We start from the raw sequence: 17,143 nt of genomic DNA, 5'->3' as shown, positions 1-17,143 counted from the left end.
ACAAACAAGAGTAGTGCTATGCAGTGCTGGACTTTATTCCTTTTATGGCAGAATAATATTCCATTGATTGGACATACTAAATTTTGTTTACCTGTTTATCAGCTGGTGGACAGGTCAGTTGTGCTGTGGTGTGTTCCACATGCTGGCTGATTGCTTTTTCCTGCTGCTGTTCAACTTGTGTCTTTATCCTTCTCTCAAAGACTTGAGAGAAACCTCACATTGTTGTTGAAAACTTGGTTGTCAGACTTTAGTGTGTGAAAGAACTACCTGCCACACTTGCTAAAGGTGTAGAATTCCAGGCTTATCAGCGGAGAGTCTGGTGTAGTCTGATTGGAGAGGGGACCCAGGAATCTGCATTTTAACCCACCAGTTGATTCTGATGCAGGTATTCCCAGAATACACTTTTGAGAAATTCTGCTAGGTGTCCCTAAACCTTGATTTTAATAGCACTTGACATTTCACAGAAAAGCCATAATAGCAACTGGTAGATTATTATTATTTATTTATTTTTTTTGCGGTACGCGGGCCTCTCACTGCTGTGGCCTCTCCCGTTGTGGAGCACAGGCTCCGGACGCGCAGGCTCAGCGGCCATGGCTCACAGGCCCAGCCGCTCCGCGGCATGTGGGATCTTCCCGGACCGGGGCACGAACCCGTGTCCCCTGCATCAGCAGGCGGACTCTCAACCACTGCGCCACCAGGGAAGCCCGCAACTGGTAGATTATTGACTAAGACTTTTAAAAAACAAAGTTGGAAATATTACTATAGGCTTACTATAATAAAAAGGGCCTAAGTTAATACCCTGGCTAATGTCTTCTGGGTTGGAGTTAGACGTTTGCAGGAATGATGGCCAGGAGAATTGTGTTGTGGTTGTTAATTAGCCACCCTGGAGTGAGTGAAGTAGCCAAATTTAGTTTTAAAGGCAATGAAAGCCAAATAGCCTCTAAGAATTAAATTACTGCACCAATCTTTACAGTATTGACCTCAGCATTTACAAATGTGCTCAGATTGATTAATTAGAATACTTCTTGATTCAGGAAATTTTAATTCTTAATCTGAAGCCATTTTCTGTTAGGTAACCAAGAACAAAGTAGGTTGTAAATATTCTAAGAGGACTCCTCTTTTCCTCTAGACATAGGCTACAACAAAGTACAACCATGTTTGCTTCGACACTTTTTCACTATCTAAATAGTGCATTTTAAACACCCCAAACTCCTGAGTATGAAGAGTGGTTTTCCCTTAATTTAATGACAAGGGTTTTCTTCCTTCCTTCCTCCCTCCCTCCCTCCCTTCCTTTCTTTTTTTTTTTTTTAAATTTCTTTTGATGTTGACCATTTTTAAAGTCTTCATTGAAGTTGTCACAATATTGCTTCTGTTTTTATGCTTTGGATTTTTGGCTGCATGGCATGTGGGATCTTAGCTCCCAGACCAGGGATCGAACCCTCATCCCTTGCATTGGAAGGTGAAGTCTTAACCACTGGACTGCCAGGGAAGTCTCAAGGATTTTCTTTCACTTAATAGATGCGGGATGATTTAAAGGTCTTTTAATGGTTCTGGAGCAGCCAAAGTAGCAATAGCAAATGGAGTTCCATTTATTCTGTGCATCTCATTAAGCTATTACAGAAGAGAATAATGTGGGGAAAAAACCACCAGTGCTTTTTTGGGCTGTGAGAGAAAAAAATGGATTTCAGGATATGAAAACTTAGTTCTGGGCATTTATAGGGGAGTTGCCAGTAGAAGGGAATGCTTAATTCCTGAGTAATAATAACCTCAACTTCTTGACTCATTACCCTGACTTGTAATGGGTGAGTGCCTACAGCAAAAGTATATTTTGGGCTTCCCTGGTGGCGCAGTGGTTGAGAGTCCGCCTGCCGATGCAGGGGACACGGGTTCGTGCCCCGGTCCGGGAAGATCCCGCATGTCGCGGAGTGGCTGGGCCCGTGAGCCATGGCCGCTGAGCCTGCACGTCCGGAGTCTGTGCTCCGCAACGGGAGAGGCCACAACAGTGAGAGGCCTGCGTACCAAAAAAAAAAAAAAAGTATATTTTAAAAAACTTCTTATTATCAAAAATTTCAAGCATACCCCCAAATAAGGAGAAGCTTCACATACGCAGCACCAGTCTTCAGCAATTAGCAATTATTTTGCCAATCTCATTTCATCTGCCCACCCACCTTTATTTTTACTCAGTCATTTTCAAGGAAATTCCAGACATTATGTCATTTCACCAGTAAAAATTTTAGTATGCATTTCTAGATTGATAAAAACATTTTAAAACATAACTATTTGCCATTATTACACCTCATAATTTTTTTTTATTATCCTCTAATACCAGGTCTATGTTCAGATTTTCCCGATTGTCTCAAAACTCTTTCTTTACAGTTGTTTTTTTCCAATCAGAATCCAAACAAGATCCACACATAGCATTAGGCTGTGTCTTTAAGTCTCTTTTATTTGATAACGATCCTCCTCCTTCACCTGATCACTGATTTGTTGTAGAATTTGGGTAATTTATCCTGTAAAATGACCCACATTCTGGATTTGTCTGTTTCCCCTTACTGGCATTTAGTGTGTTTCTTTATCTTCATTTAACTTCTTTCTTTTTCTTTTTTTAACTTGTTTGTTTTCTATAAACTGGAGATTCAAGTTGAATTTTGGGTCGAGAAAACCTTCCATACTTCTGATGCATCACGTTGCAAGGCCCGTAATGGCACACTTGTCCCATTTTTCTAGGTTTTATTAGTGGGTTGAGGTGGTGTCCTCCACTACCAAGTTAGCCATTACCCTTTCACTGAATGGCTTTAGCTTCCACTTATGCTCATTCCTTAAACTCTTGTTTCATAGCTGTAAAATAAATTACAAATTTTAAAACATCACTCGTCTTTCTCTCAAACACTATTTGATTACCCCCCAAAAAACGGGTCATATGGGAAAGGCAGGGTAAACTCTTTTTTTTTGCCTAGGCCCCCCCCCCCAATTTCAGAGTTATACAACCTCGATAATTACAGGAGAGTTTCATATTATCATGAATTCAGGATTTTTATATTCAGGTTTTATATTCATCAAAAGTATGTTTTTAAAATTGATGTTGGAGGTGGAACCATGAAGCGTTGGCATCAGCCTTCTGAGACAGCGTTTCTCAAAGTATGGCCACAGACCGTATATATCAGAATCCCCTGGGGCATTGGTTAATATGTAAATTCCTGGTCCCCATCAAGACCTACTTGGTCAGAGTCTCTGGGAGTAGAGCCCTAGAATCTGCATGGAATCTGCATTTCTAACAAACTTCTCTAGGGATTTCTAAAATAGCTATGGAATGGATAGCCTTATGGGATTACCTCGTCAGAGCTTGGGGACAAATCACCAAGTGGGTACACACCTGAGCAGTTACTTTAAAATAAGGTCACAAAGGCTTCCCTGGTGGCGCAGTGGTTGAGAGTCCACCTGCCTATGCAGGGGACACGGGTTTGTGCCCCAGTCCGGGAAGATCCCACATGCCGCGGAGCGGCTGGGCCCGTGAGCCACGGCCGCCAAGCCTGCGCGTCAGGAGCCTGTGCTCCGCAACGGGAGAGGCCCCAACAGTGAGAGGCCCAAGTACCGCAAAAAAATAAAATAATAAAATAAATAAGGTCACAAGATCAATGACCACTGATAATTCAAGAAAACAGAGGATGGATACATTAACTCCTTCAACAAGGGCCCAACAGACAAGAGTAGTACTATGCAGTCCTGGACCCCATACAGTGCTCTACCCTGGTTGAGACAACCTAGGTTCTGACTACCCATTGTCACTAGAACTCTGGGAAACTTTCACAACAGTAAATCCTGTACAGCGTGGCTCTACATGACAGTGAACTAATCTCTCCTGTGGATTCCCATGGACCACTGTTGTTCGCATCTGTAGCCCCAGATCCTGCACAGCTGCTGTCCACTGGGCTCCAGAGACTCCCACTGCATGATATGTGTCATCACATCAGGTAACATGGTTCTGTATCCATTAGGACATGGGGTGCCATTTGTATTTGAAGGATCACTTAGTACTGTTCTCATATGTCCTATTTTTGAATTGCTTATCTCCTCTAGGGAACATACTTTCAATATTTTATTAAAGTCCCCGAATGCTTGACATTTTGAGCAACAGATTTGTTTAGTTGGTTTTTTATATAAGTGATGATCCATTTTTGTAATTTCATTTCCTTTATTTATTGAATTTTAAATAGCATTGTTGAATGCACTGACTCATGGGGGTTGGGGGGTGGGGAATACAGATGCTTAGAAGAAGAGCCAAGCTTGCAGACCTTGCCAATTGAATTTTCTACAGATTAGAGAAAGCTAAACTACGTCTCTCAGCATGTTTCTACCCATGTACTTGGGAAGAGAAAATGGGAATCAGGCTCCTGGGGCATAACAGAAGTCCCAGAGCTCCCTGAATGAACGCATCCCCATTGTCTGTCAGTGAAGCTCTGTATTATGCCAATATCCAGCCCATGGAAAGAGCATGGCAAAGGACAGCATTGGGCAATCCAGCAGGGCCCTGCAGGGGACCGGAATTACACGCACAGCCTGTTTCGAGATTCTTCAAGTTGCTGCCAAAGCCCTGGCATGGAGCTCCAGGCAGAAACCTGGCCTTGATACCATTTGATAAGGGCAGGAGTCATAAATTCAAATGCCTATGGGGGCCAGGAAGGCAGCATAAAGGAGTGAAGAGGCCTGGACAGGAGACTGGTGGATTAGGGAAATATGTCCCCACCGAAGGAAGCCACCCATCAGCTTCTCCTGGCTGTTAACAGGAACAAGGTCCCTGAATGGCTAGAGCTTTTGATATTTCAAGAAAGGCAGATAATCTGAATTTTTATGTGAATTCTCTAGATTTCAAATGTTGGCATTAATTCAAATAGATTTTAAACACTGCAGTGGTTAAACTAAATATGTCTGTGCGTCATTGTTTTGGGGCTTTTGATTTAAGGAAATACAATACCTTAAATTAATACCGCAGTGAAATAGAGGAGAGCTTGTATTTCCCAGACCAAGATGGTAAAAGTTAGAGTCTATAGATGGTTTGCTGATGCTGTTAGCAGAGACTCAAACCATGAACTTTTTTTTTTAAAGAAGACAAGAATGTCTTCTTTTCCTTCTTTTTTTAAAAATAAATTTATTTTAATTTTGTCTGCGTTGGGTCTTTGTTGCTGCGCGCGGGCTTTCTCTAGTTGCAGTGAGCGGGGGCTACTCTTCGTTGTGGTGCATGGGCTTCTCGTTGTGGTGGCTTCTCTTGTTGCTGAGCACAGGTTCTGGGTGTGCAGGCTTCAGTAGTTGCAGCACATGGGCTCAGTAGTTGTGGCTTGTGTGCTGTAGAGCGCAGGCTCAGTAGTTGTGGCGCCCGGGCTTAGTTGCTCCGCTGCATGTGGGATCTTCCCAGACCAGGGCTCCAACCCATGTCCCCTGCACTGGCAGGCGGATTCTTAACCACTGTGCCACCAGGGAAGCCCTCAAACCATGAACTTTATAGGGATAAATTAGCTATATTTTGGTCAGTAGCCAGAGGCTAGACATTTGTAATTGTGTGCCATTTGTCATCTAGAAGCTCTGGATCAATGTATATAGATCATTGCAGAACCATAATTCAAAGTCCATGGTCTATTGATTGTGGGTCAATGGTGACATCTTCCTACAAGAAAGCCATCACATTATAGAGCTAGCCCCCTGACCCCCTTCAGTCCTCAGAGGAAGACAGAGCAGAGTATTTACATGGATTGCTTTATAAAACTCTAAGCCTTGACTTGCTGGCAAAGAAAGTAGTGAGAATTTAGGCAGACTGCTTTGCCTTTCTGAAGAGTGATAGCCAGATAGCATGTTCTGTTGAGATTGGATTTCAGTGTTGAGTTGTCTTCTAATTAGTCAGAGAGAGAAAGCATGGCTATATAATTACAACATGTGGACAGAGTGTTCTTTCATGGTTAACTAAGTGCATTTACAAAATTAATCTGGACTCTGAGAAATTAAATTGAGTTTAAAGAGAAATTTTAGACTTAAGAAAGCACATTGAATAAAATTTTGGGTATCCTATAAAAGACCAGGGGTGTATGGACTAGAATTCTAGTTCTACCTCTGTCTGCAAACGATATGGGTCTTGATCATTTAACCTCTCCTGGTTCCAAGTTGGTTGAATTAGATGAATCTAACTGTAATATTCAGTTGTTCTACAACTTCATTTTTTTTTAAGCTGGTTGTTTTCTGTTACTGCTTATAGTCGTTGACTATTCATTTTTCTATCTTGTTTCATTTCGAGGAGATATTAGATGAATCCTTCTGTTTGCTAGAAAAAAAATGGATGGACCTGTCACATATCTATGTTATTATTTTTATACTAGTTGGGACATGGACTGCTCATTGAGATGGGCTTAAAAGGAAATAGGATGATGTGGACTCAGTACCAAAAATATTTTGATGAGCATTATTAAGTTATATATGGTTCCCTCTGTTCTGCTATAAAAGGAAACACAATCGTTGTTTATTAAAATACGGTATTTTAATACCACAGTGAAATACACACACACTCACCAAAATGGCTAAAGTTTAAAAGTCTGATAGGTCTCCGGCCTCGCTCCCGGGATACCCATCTCGGCTAGGGGGTCACTGCCGGTGCCCGCGCGGGTTGGGGCGGCGGCCTTGGGGCCTGGGCCTGGCCACCGCCTCCTCCTCCGCCGCGAGCTCCGAGGGGCCGCGAGATGCAGCCACGGGGCCCTCCCCCCGGCGTAGTCCCTCACTAACGGGGACTTCACCTCTGTCTCCTCAGCAGACGCGGAAGACCAGCAGCATTGGCATTACTGGGCTCTAGTAATGCAGAATCTGCCTTAATCATAATTTACATTTTGACAAGATAATCCTTCAGTGATTCATATGCACATTAAAGCTTGAGAGGCGCTGATTGAGAATATTATGAAAGATCAAGAAAAAGAGGAAAATTTTTTATAGCTAAAAGATCAGGGTCAGTTTAATATTGGTAATATTTAATATTGGTAATATTACCAATATTGGTAATATTGGCAATATTGGTAATTGCCACATTTTGAAAGATAAGTAACGTTTTGTATATGTAGGACGGAGGGAGTATGTCCATATGCAAGGGGCTGCCTATGAGGAAGTCCCTAACACCAAGAAATGGCTTAATAAGAATGGGATTTTTAAAAATTCATCATACATAATAAATGCTATGAAAAGGAGGTTCAGGGACTTCCCTGGTGGTGCAGTGGTTAAGAATCCGCCTGCCAATGCAGGAGACACGGGTTCGAGTCCTGGTTAAGAATCTGCCTGCCAATGCAGGAGACACGGGTTCGAGTCCTGGTTAAGAATCTGCCTGCCAATGCAGGAGACACGGGTTCGAGTCCTGGTCTGGGAAGATCCCACATGACATGCCGCAGAGCAACTAAGCCCGTGCGCCACAACTACTGAGCCTGCGCTCTAGAGCCCGTGAGCCACAACTGCTGAGCCCATGTGCCACAACTACTGAAGCTCACGCACCTAGAGCCTGTGCTCCGCAACAGAGAAGCCACCACAATGAGAAGCCTGCGCACCGCAACGGAGACCCAATGCAGCCAAAAATAAATAAATAAAATAATTAATTAAAAATAAAAAGAGGTTCAAAGGTGGAAGTGGTTAACTGCAGGAAGGGATCAAAGAAGGCTTCAGAGACAGATGAGATACATTTTGAAGGAAAAGGAGGAGTTTTTCAGGTTGAAAAGAGGGAAGAGCATTCACTTAAAAATTATGCAAATGCAATAATTGGTCGAGGCAGTCCCTGTATTTTATACTTCTCAATCTTCACAGACCTAAAACAATGCTGATTTAGACCATGAAAAAAAAGAAAGTCTGATAATATTAAGTATAGGTAGGATGTGAAGCAACAGGAACTCTGACACTCTACTAGTGCAAGTATTAGTATGACCACTTTAAAAACCGGTTTGGCATTATCACCCCATTTAAACACATGCCTACCCTATGGTCCAGCAACTTACACCTAAATGTATATCCAACAGAAATGTGTGCCCATGTTCACCAAAGGACACATATAAGAACGTTCATAGAAGCATTTTTGTTTTTGTTTTTTGCGGTACGCGGGCCTCTCACTGCTGTGGCCTCTCCCGTTGCGGAGCACAGGCTCCGGACGCACAGGCCCAGCGGCCATGGCCCACGGGTCCAGCCGCTCCGCGGCACGTGGGATCCTCCCGGACCGGGGCAAGAATCCGCGTCTCCTGCATCAGCAGGCAGACTCCCAACCACTGCGCCACCAGGGAAGCCCCATAGAAGCATTTTTGGTAATAGCCTCAAGCTGGAAACAAACCAAATACCTGATGGTGTTGAATTTGTATATAAACTGTGACATCTTCATACAACACAATACTATACAGCAACAAAAACTAACAAACTGCAGCTTTTCTGAGCAACATGGCTGAATCTCATAATACTGAGCAAAAGAAGCCAGGCAAAAAAGAGTTACACACTGCATGATTTTATTTATAGCAACACAAACAGAAAACTCAGGCAAAACTAAGCTATGGATTTAGAAGTCAGTGTAGGGGTTACCTTTGGGGGAGAGAGCATAGTGGTTGAGAGGAGTGTGGGCGAGGACTTCAGGGTGCTGGTTATGTTCTATTTCTTTACCTGGGTGGTGGTGCACAGGTGTGCCTGTTTTGTGACAATTCACTTAAGATTTATGCATGTATTTATGTTTTAATTAAAAATTAAATTTTCTGAATGTTTAAGTTAAAATATTAAAAACATAGGAAGGTTTCATGCTTTGTGCTTAGACATGATATCAACAGCTCTTTTAGTAATAACCTATAGGAATCAATAATAGCTGTTGCTGAAACATTCTTTTATAACAGTGACTTCAACTAAATGGCTCATAATTACCCACCCCCAAAAGAAGATAAGTAAGCTATCTTGAATTATCCTTTTTATTCAAAAATAAAGTCTAAACAGCAATGAGTATAGTGTGCTTCAAATGGAAACATCTACAGTATCATTGTTTCAAAGGTTCCAGTTGAACCAGAATTCCATCAAAAACAGCATAAATCACTTGTAATAATTTGAATCAATTAGTACTCTTGAAACTTTTGAATCTATTTACCTAGTTCATGCAGAGCTTGAAAGGCTTATCAAATGAGTATGTATAGCATTCAGAGCTGTCAGCTCCTCAGAGCCTATCTCTTTTTGGTCACTGGTAACAGCGAGTGAAGACTGGCATGTGTATAGTGCTTTTCAAGGTACATAGCACCACAGCCACCAGTAGGAGGATCTGCTCATGTGGCCTTATCAGTGTCACCCTTCATTTGGCTGTCTGACCCTATTTTCTGAGAAGAAATGCAAGAGTAGAACCCTAAACCTTCACTGGGGACAAAGTTGTACAGTGAGAGAGTTCAGGACAGTCTTATCTTGTTTTCGATGAACCACATGGTTGCCAGCTTTCTAGAAGGGCATGATCACAAAAGGAGAATTACAGGTGTTGCTGCCTGAGGGAAGTCTCATTCCAGGTGCCACTTGTGAATCCCTGCCCTTCCACCAGGTGGCAGTGGTGGTCGGGAGGCTGTTAAAACTATGGAAGTGATCACATATGGGCTGGGAGCATACTAGGGTATAATCTGGTGAGAAGGCATACATCTTTCCTTTATTGTAAATAGTGTTTACGGACATGGAAGGAATGTAAATGCCCCCAAAGAAAGCCTGTTCGAAATCTGATTAGGCTATTAGAACAACTATTCTCTTACTCTTACAACTATTCTCTTACCCTCTTACCTTACCCTCAACTATTCTCTTACCCAACTATTCTCTTACCCTAGAGAGTCTTCTTCTAATCTTATCCTTTCAATCGCCCATTCAACAAATATTTATTGAGTGCCTTCTGTGTGCCTTACTACTCTAAGGGGTATGGCAGTAAACAATGCAGTCAAAACCTCTAAGGAGCGATGGAGCGTCTATTCCTGTCTACTAAGAAGATGGAGGCCATCTCATGTTAATTTCCTCAATCTAATGGATGTACTTCCTCCTTTCCAAAGCTCTTGGGCCCTTGACGTGACCCGTACCCTTCTAATAAGGGCACTCCACCAAGCGTTACTTGTAGATTCACTAGCTCCTCACATTTTGATGACAAATGTACTAATAATTATGGTAAAAGGGATAAATAAGATGACCAAACCCTTCCATTGATTCCCTTGCCTCCCTTAAGGTGCTGAGATCTCTCCTTATTTTATGACCAAATCTCTCTAGAAGTCTTATTTCTAAATGAGGGAAGCTCATTTGCTTCAACTTCCTTGCCACACACTTACCTTCTAAACCCTGCCCTCCTCATACCCATGAGGGCTGTAAATTCTATATAATTCAGATCAGAACTTGGAGGAAAGAGAAAACCACCAGGAAAGCAGGGTGGTGAGTAAAATGGTTCTGATTAAGTGAGCCAAGTGTTGTAGGTAAAGAATTAATTACCTGTCAATTATCTGAGAGACTCCTGTGTGCACCTAGCATTGTGCCAGGCATTTCAGGTTTCTAAAGAAACGTCAAGGGACTTCCCTGGCAGTCCAGTGAGTGAGACTTTGCCTTCCAATGTGGGGGGGCTGGGGGGGTGTGGGTTTGCTCCCTGGCCGGGGAGCCGAAATCCCACATGCCTTGCAGCCAGGAAGCCAAGGCATGGAACAGGAGCAAAGTTGTAACAAATTCAATAAGGACTTAAAAAATGGTCCACATCAAAAAAAAAAAAAAAATCTTAAAGAAACGTCAAAAGTGACCTCTGATAAAAACCTACCAAGAAAGGTGAAACTGGGAAGTCTTCCTCTGGAAGTGAGCTTTGAACGGAGTTTTGAGGAGTGAGTGGACTTGAAATAGAAGGAAGAATAATCATCGGAGGGTGAGGCTGCAGGCCTGGAAGCATGGAGAGTGATGTAAATATTTGATTTAAAGGAGGCGCTTGCAAACAAGGCAGAGACCCATTCCATGAAGGTAATTTTGAGCTCTTCAATTGTCTAGTTCCCTATCTCTTCTTCCCTTGAAAGCCGAACACCTTTAGTCTGTTTTCTCACCTCCCTCTTATTTATGAATCCATTCCAATATGGATTATCTAATATCCAGTATCCTAACTGTTCCATGCAAACTGCCTTTGATAGAGTTCAAAGAACTTTTGAGTAATAGGTTCTGGTGAAATAATGCTTAAATGAATCTGCGCAAGTTACTTAAACTCTCTGAGCTTCAGTTTTCTCTAAAATGAGGATTATATATATGCCTTCCTCATAGGGCTGTCAGAAGGATTAAATGTAGTTAAAGTTTTGGTCAAGAATTGAACATTGTTACTATTATTAATCATCTTCTTTGATCTCTTAGCTGTATTTGATTCTTTTGACTACCTCCTCCCATCTTAAAATACTCTGGAGTTTGCGATGTTGCATGTTTGTTTGCTTTTCTTCTACCACGTTAGCAGCACTGTGTTAGTTTTCTTTGGCTGCTCTTCCTCCGTCTGATCTTGCATGGGGGAGCTCTTTCTGACTATCCCTTTATCTATTCTCAGTCAAAGCTCCTTGGCAGGGCTTCCCTGGTGGCGCAGTGGTTGAGAGTCCGCCTGCCGATGCAGGGGACGCGGGTTCGTGCCCCGGTCCGGGAAGATCCCACATGCCGCGGAGCGGCTAGACCCGTGAGCCATGGCCGCTGAGCCTGCGCGTCCGGAGCCTGCGCGTCCGGAGCCTGTACTCCACAACGGGAGAAACCACAACAGTGAGAGGCCCGCGTACCACAAAAAAAAAAAAAAAAAAAAAACTCCTTGGCAGGACTTCCCTGGTGGTGCAGTGGCTGAGAATCCGCCTGCCAACGCAGGGGACACGGGTTTGAGCCCTGGTCTGGGAAGGTCCCACCTGCCGCGGAGCAAGTAAGCCTGCACGCCACAACTACTGAGCCTGTGTTCTAGGAAGACCCAATGCAGCCAAAAATAAATAAATAAATTCATAAAAAAGAAAACCTCCTTGGCAAAACTCTTCCTAGGCAATTTCATCCATAACCACATGTCCTCTGTTATCTTCTATATATTAATTACCTTTAGGTTTATCTCCAGTCCAGACATCTCTTCTGAGCCCCAGTGGTACCTGATATAACTTTTCAGGTGTTTCATGGTTATCTCCAACTCAACACCTCTGAAACCAAGTTCACTTCTCAACCACCTACACCTGCACCTTCTCCACCAGCATTCCCTATTATAAAAAATGACATTCCTTTTCATTCTAGTCAGAAACTTGGGTCTCATCTTTGACTTATCCTTGTCCCTCATCCCAGTAAATCACCAAATTCAGCTAACTACCTCCAAAACAATGTCTTTGATCTATCTGCTTCTCCCCTTTCCATTGCTATTCCTTACCTAAACCCAGGCTCCCAGCAGCTCTGGGACTCCCTCTCCACAGATTTCTAACTGGCCTCCCCTAGAGCCCTTTTGCTCTCCTTCAACCGTCTTTCCCCACACAGTAGCCAGCTATGGTCATCTCTTCTTTCAGTTAATCAAAATGTATTAACAAATAGAAATCGAATCATGTTCCAACCTAGCTTGAGTCCTTCAATGGCATTTCAATCGGCACATCAAAATAAGCCAATTGTTTCAAAGACTTAGGGAATCTTAACCACGCATAAATACACGCATGATTTTAGATGCAGTTTCCCCGTTGTAGGAACCCACTCCAAAGTTAGCTTATCCTTATTTTACACTAAGTGCGTGCAAAAAGTAGTGAAGACATTCATAAACAGTTTCACATGAGAAATTGAGCAGTACGAGTGCTGTGACTGCCTTCTCTTATCCTCGGACCACCGGCGCCTCACACAGCAAGCATCTGGCCCAAAGCATGTCTTCAGGATTTGTTTGATACATGATGAAAAAGGGAAAAGGCTGTCATAAAGTTCCTCACAGAGTTGAAATATAATCCTCAGAAACCAGTTTGGTTTTAAAGTACAGTCAGGAAAATGTTTTCCCCTGAGACAGCCAAATGTTTACTAGCACTTGCATCTCACATGAGCTGCAATAACCTATTTGGCAATGAGGAAAAAAGGAAAGGAACGAATGTGCCAGGCACAGTGCCTGAGACCGGATGAGATTTTTTTTAATGCACGAGACAAGGTTCCTTCCCTCCAGGAGCTTCCAGGCCACTTGGAGAGAGGCAACTGTCCAAATATTTAATATCTGATTTCTTGGCTGCTCTTACGGACAAGGCACCGTGTCCTTCTTAGGTGTAAAATGGTGAGCAAAAACAGACCTCTCTCTCACTTCACATCTAATGAGGGTTGGGAAGCACACAGTAATCAATCAATCACATGCACAATAATGATAGCAGTGTCACTTATGTAGTGGTTAGTGCATGTCAGGCATATTTTTTGTACTCTATATAGTAACACTCTATGAAGGGGCCTCTTCTTATGGATACAGAAATTTCCACATAGAGAAGTTAAGACACTTGCCCAAGATCATACACCTATTCCAGAGAGTCTGGATCCAGGATTCGTTTTTTAACCACCCATTCTACTGCCTCCATGCTGTGTGCTAGATGGCATAAGCATATTCACAAATATAAGGTCCGTGAAGGGAAGACTGATGGTGCTGTAAGAACATACGACAAAGGCATCCCATCTTGTCTCAAGTCATCTGAAGGCTGAGTGGTGTTAACTAAGCAAAGAGGGGAAGCAGGAGGGGGCACTGACACAAAACTGGTAATGACAGAAGGGTGAGCATGGAAACACCTGGATATAGTTCATTGGTGGTGGTGGGAAGCAATCTTGGACGGCATCACGGAGGAGGCAGATCTAGAGGAGGAAGACCTGGAAAAATCTATGGAGTGGGTAGAGAAGAGAGGAAAAGGAAACACCATGAATTCAGAATGAACCTGATGAATTTGGGACATAGGGAGACAATGGTGTATTAGAATTGTTTCAGTTGTGAGCAGCAGACACTCAATTTGAACTACCAGAGAAAACAAGGACTTTACCACCTTGAGTTGCTGAAGAGTCCAGGATACAGATCTGGCAGCCACAGGATAAATGATGTCGTTAGGATCTCTTTTACATTTCTCAGCTTTATTTTTCTTCATTCTCAGCAAATGGAAAGATGGCAGCTCTAGATTTTATCATATCAGCTCAGCAAACTCAGGAAGGGGAGCACTTCTTTCCCCAAAGACCCAGGGCCAACTCTCATTGGCTCAGTTTATATTACATCCTCCTAGCTGAACCAGTCATTGTGGCTGGGCCACGAGGTGCTCTCATTGGCCAGGCCTGGATCATGTGCCTTCATCTGTTTAGTGCTAGCCTATGTTCCGTCTCTCCATTTGCCCACTTTTCCCAGTTTTAACTCTATACTTTTATACCAGCTGGCCCCTATGTGTGGAACACTTTTCCTCAAAGTTCTCTCATTAGCTTGTCAACATTTTCATCATTTTACCTCTTACCACCTCCAAGTAATGTTTCCTCCCTGAACAAGGCTGAGGTTACAATTATTCTTCTTCAACTGATGCCTTTTCCAATTTAGATCTGTGAATACCACCCTTGTAGTGGTGTAAAAATGTATTTAATTATTCATGAGTCTGACAAGATCTGCTGTGTTAAATTGATTTGCTGTGTTTGTAATTCACTGCCTGAGTTTCAATCTGGATGTTTGTCTATATTGAACACTTCAGTTTTAGGCTTTAGGCTGTTAAAAGGCATGCAAAGGATGCCTTGCTAACGTAGCATTCAGTAATCGAGTGATGTTCAGTTTTCATTATGTCAATGGCATTTTCAATCCTGTGGACTTTGCCATCCATTATGCCAATGTTGGCAGAAATACTGAACTCTATTATGGTATAAAATTTCCATATCATTTAAGGTTTTGGATTAATGCCTTCATAGTGGAATGTCTGTGAAATTGAGTCCCAAGGCCTTGAGGTTGCTCCTGATCTTGTTTTATGACTTTCCTCAAGTATTTAAACCTTTCCAGGTGTCAGTTACCCAACTGGCCATAAGTTGGGTGTTTTGCTGCCTTCTCCTCTCTTTAAGGTGCTTAGCCAGATTAGCACACTAACTTCAGTTGTAACATTTGGTGAACAGGATTGAGGTAGGATATTTGATACCCTAAGCCTTATTTTACTGATCTACAAAAGGCAATTATAATAGCATCTATTACCTGATGATTATGTTGGTGCCTGAAGATTATGAATGTAAAGAGCATCATGAATGACAATGGCAAAAAATTAAAGCGAGCTCTCATCATCCTCAGGATCTGTTTGGAAATAAGATGTAGGCAGAATGACTCAACATAAGCAGGAATTTATTCCTTACATCCATTAAGTATACAGAGCCAAGATGACCCCAAGGAAACTTTAGTCGCTGTTGTTTGTCTTATTTCCATCCCAGGTCCTAGGGATGTTAGTAATCGATGGTTCTCAAATCTTACAATGCCTAACACTAAATAGATAATGGAGGACAGGAAGCGTGCTATTTTCCCAGTATGTTCCTCTTGGTTAGATAAAAGCTATCTTCAATTATATTAACTTCTCCTCTAATTCGATTTGTCATTAAATATATTGGTTTAAGAATTATCATGCGTTGCGCTTGTACAACTTCTCTGTTGAAAGCACTGAATTGCAACCTTGTATGAGAATTGTTTCACACCTTCGGAAATGGGCTCCTCCACTTCACAGGAACATATCTGCTAAATGGTGTGGATTCGCGCTTTGAGTCAAAACCCACGACCTTTTATGCAGGAAATGTGTATAAGCCCATACAATGACCCTTCTCAAAACCTGAAGAGGTTGGGTGCCCGCATGAGAGGTAGGTATTTCTAGAAGACGCGGAAAAGTTTGGTTTTCGTTCTTTCTAGATTCAAATCGCTCCTTGGACCGTCCCTAGTCCTTGTCCAGAACCGAGACTTTCCCTTTGTACCTGCTAATGTCACAAACTGGCCGAGCGCGCCGTGGCTGGCTTCCCCTCAGACCCAGATTCCTGTCCCCTCCCGGCGCCCTCGATCAGGCAGCCGGCCCGCACTGTCCAGGGCTCTGGACACTCCCGTGTCCTGACCCCATTTATTTCTTGGGTCCCCGCGGGTGCCATTTGGCTGGAGCCCCGGGGAGAAACGAAAACTTGGATGTAGTCACCCCTACCCCTTGCCTCCTCCACTCGCCCAAACATAAAAACCCGGGGCTGCTGGGGGCCGCGCGGCAGGAAAGAAGAACAAATGACCGAAAGCGGCCCCCTGTCCCCGGCGACGTGCCCCGCTTCCCCGGCCCGAGGGCAGCCCCTTCCGCCGGCCGACACCCCACGCGGGCGTGGTCCCTGCTTCCCGGGCGGTGCCGCGGGCCGGAGGAGGCCGCCGACGCGTCGGGGTCCGCGCGGGGGACCTGCGGCAGCCGCGCGAGCGAAGGCCTGGCCGCGCATTCCAACCCGTTCAGAGTGAAGCAGGACATCAGAAGAGAAAAAGAAAAAAGGCCGAGCCGGGGTGGCCGGGGGCGCGGGCGGGCGGAGGAGGGAGGAGGAGCCGCGGGGACCCGGGCCGGGTGCGGGTCGGGGTTGGGTCGAGGCCGGGCGCGCGGCGGGAGCGCTCGGGGCGCGGGCTGCACGCGGCGCTCGGACCGCCCCTCCTCCCGGCGCCGCCGGCCGCGGCCCAGGCTCCCTCGCTCTGCCACTCCCCGCCCCTCCGCTCTCCCTCCCGCCTCCCGCCTTCCCCGCCCTCCCCTCCTCCTCTCCTCCCTCCCGGCCTCCCTCTCCCAGCCAAACTGAAAGCCGGACCCCAGGCCGCCTCCCCGCCGCCGCCGCCGCCGCCGCCGCGCCCGGCCTCCCCGCGAGCGCTTCACCATGGCCGGTCCTGTTTTCACCTTATAAAGATGGCGGTGCGGGATCGCTGTAACCTTTAGACTAATGACTGTCCGAAACATCGCCTCCATCTGTAATATGGTGAGTGGCCGCCGCCGCCGCCGCCTCGGGGGTCGCGCCCCAGGCGCGGCGAGGCGAAGAAAGGGAAACCCGAGTCGCACGCCCGCCCGGCGGCCGGTGGGGGTAGGGGCGGCGGGGGCGGCGCGGCGCCGCCAGAAGTTCCCGGCCACGGGGCAGGGCGGGCCGGTCGCGGCCCCGAGCCCCCCGCCCCCTTCTCGGCCCCGGGACCGGGGACCCC

The sequence above is a fragment of the Leucopleurus acutus genome (genome assembly GCF_964270905.1).
Source record: "Leucopleurus acutus genome assembly, chromosome: 4".
Lineage (NCBI taxonomy): Eukaryota > Metazoa > Chordata > Mammalia > Artiodactyla > Delphinidae > Leucopleurus > Leucopleurus acutus.
The sequence above is the reverse complement of the archived record's forward strand: the minus strand, read 5'-3'. Positions refer to the sequence as shown.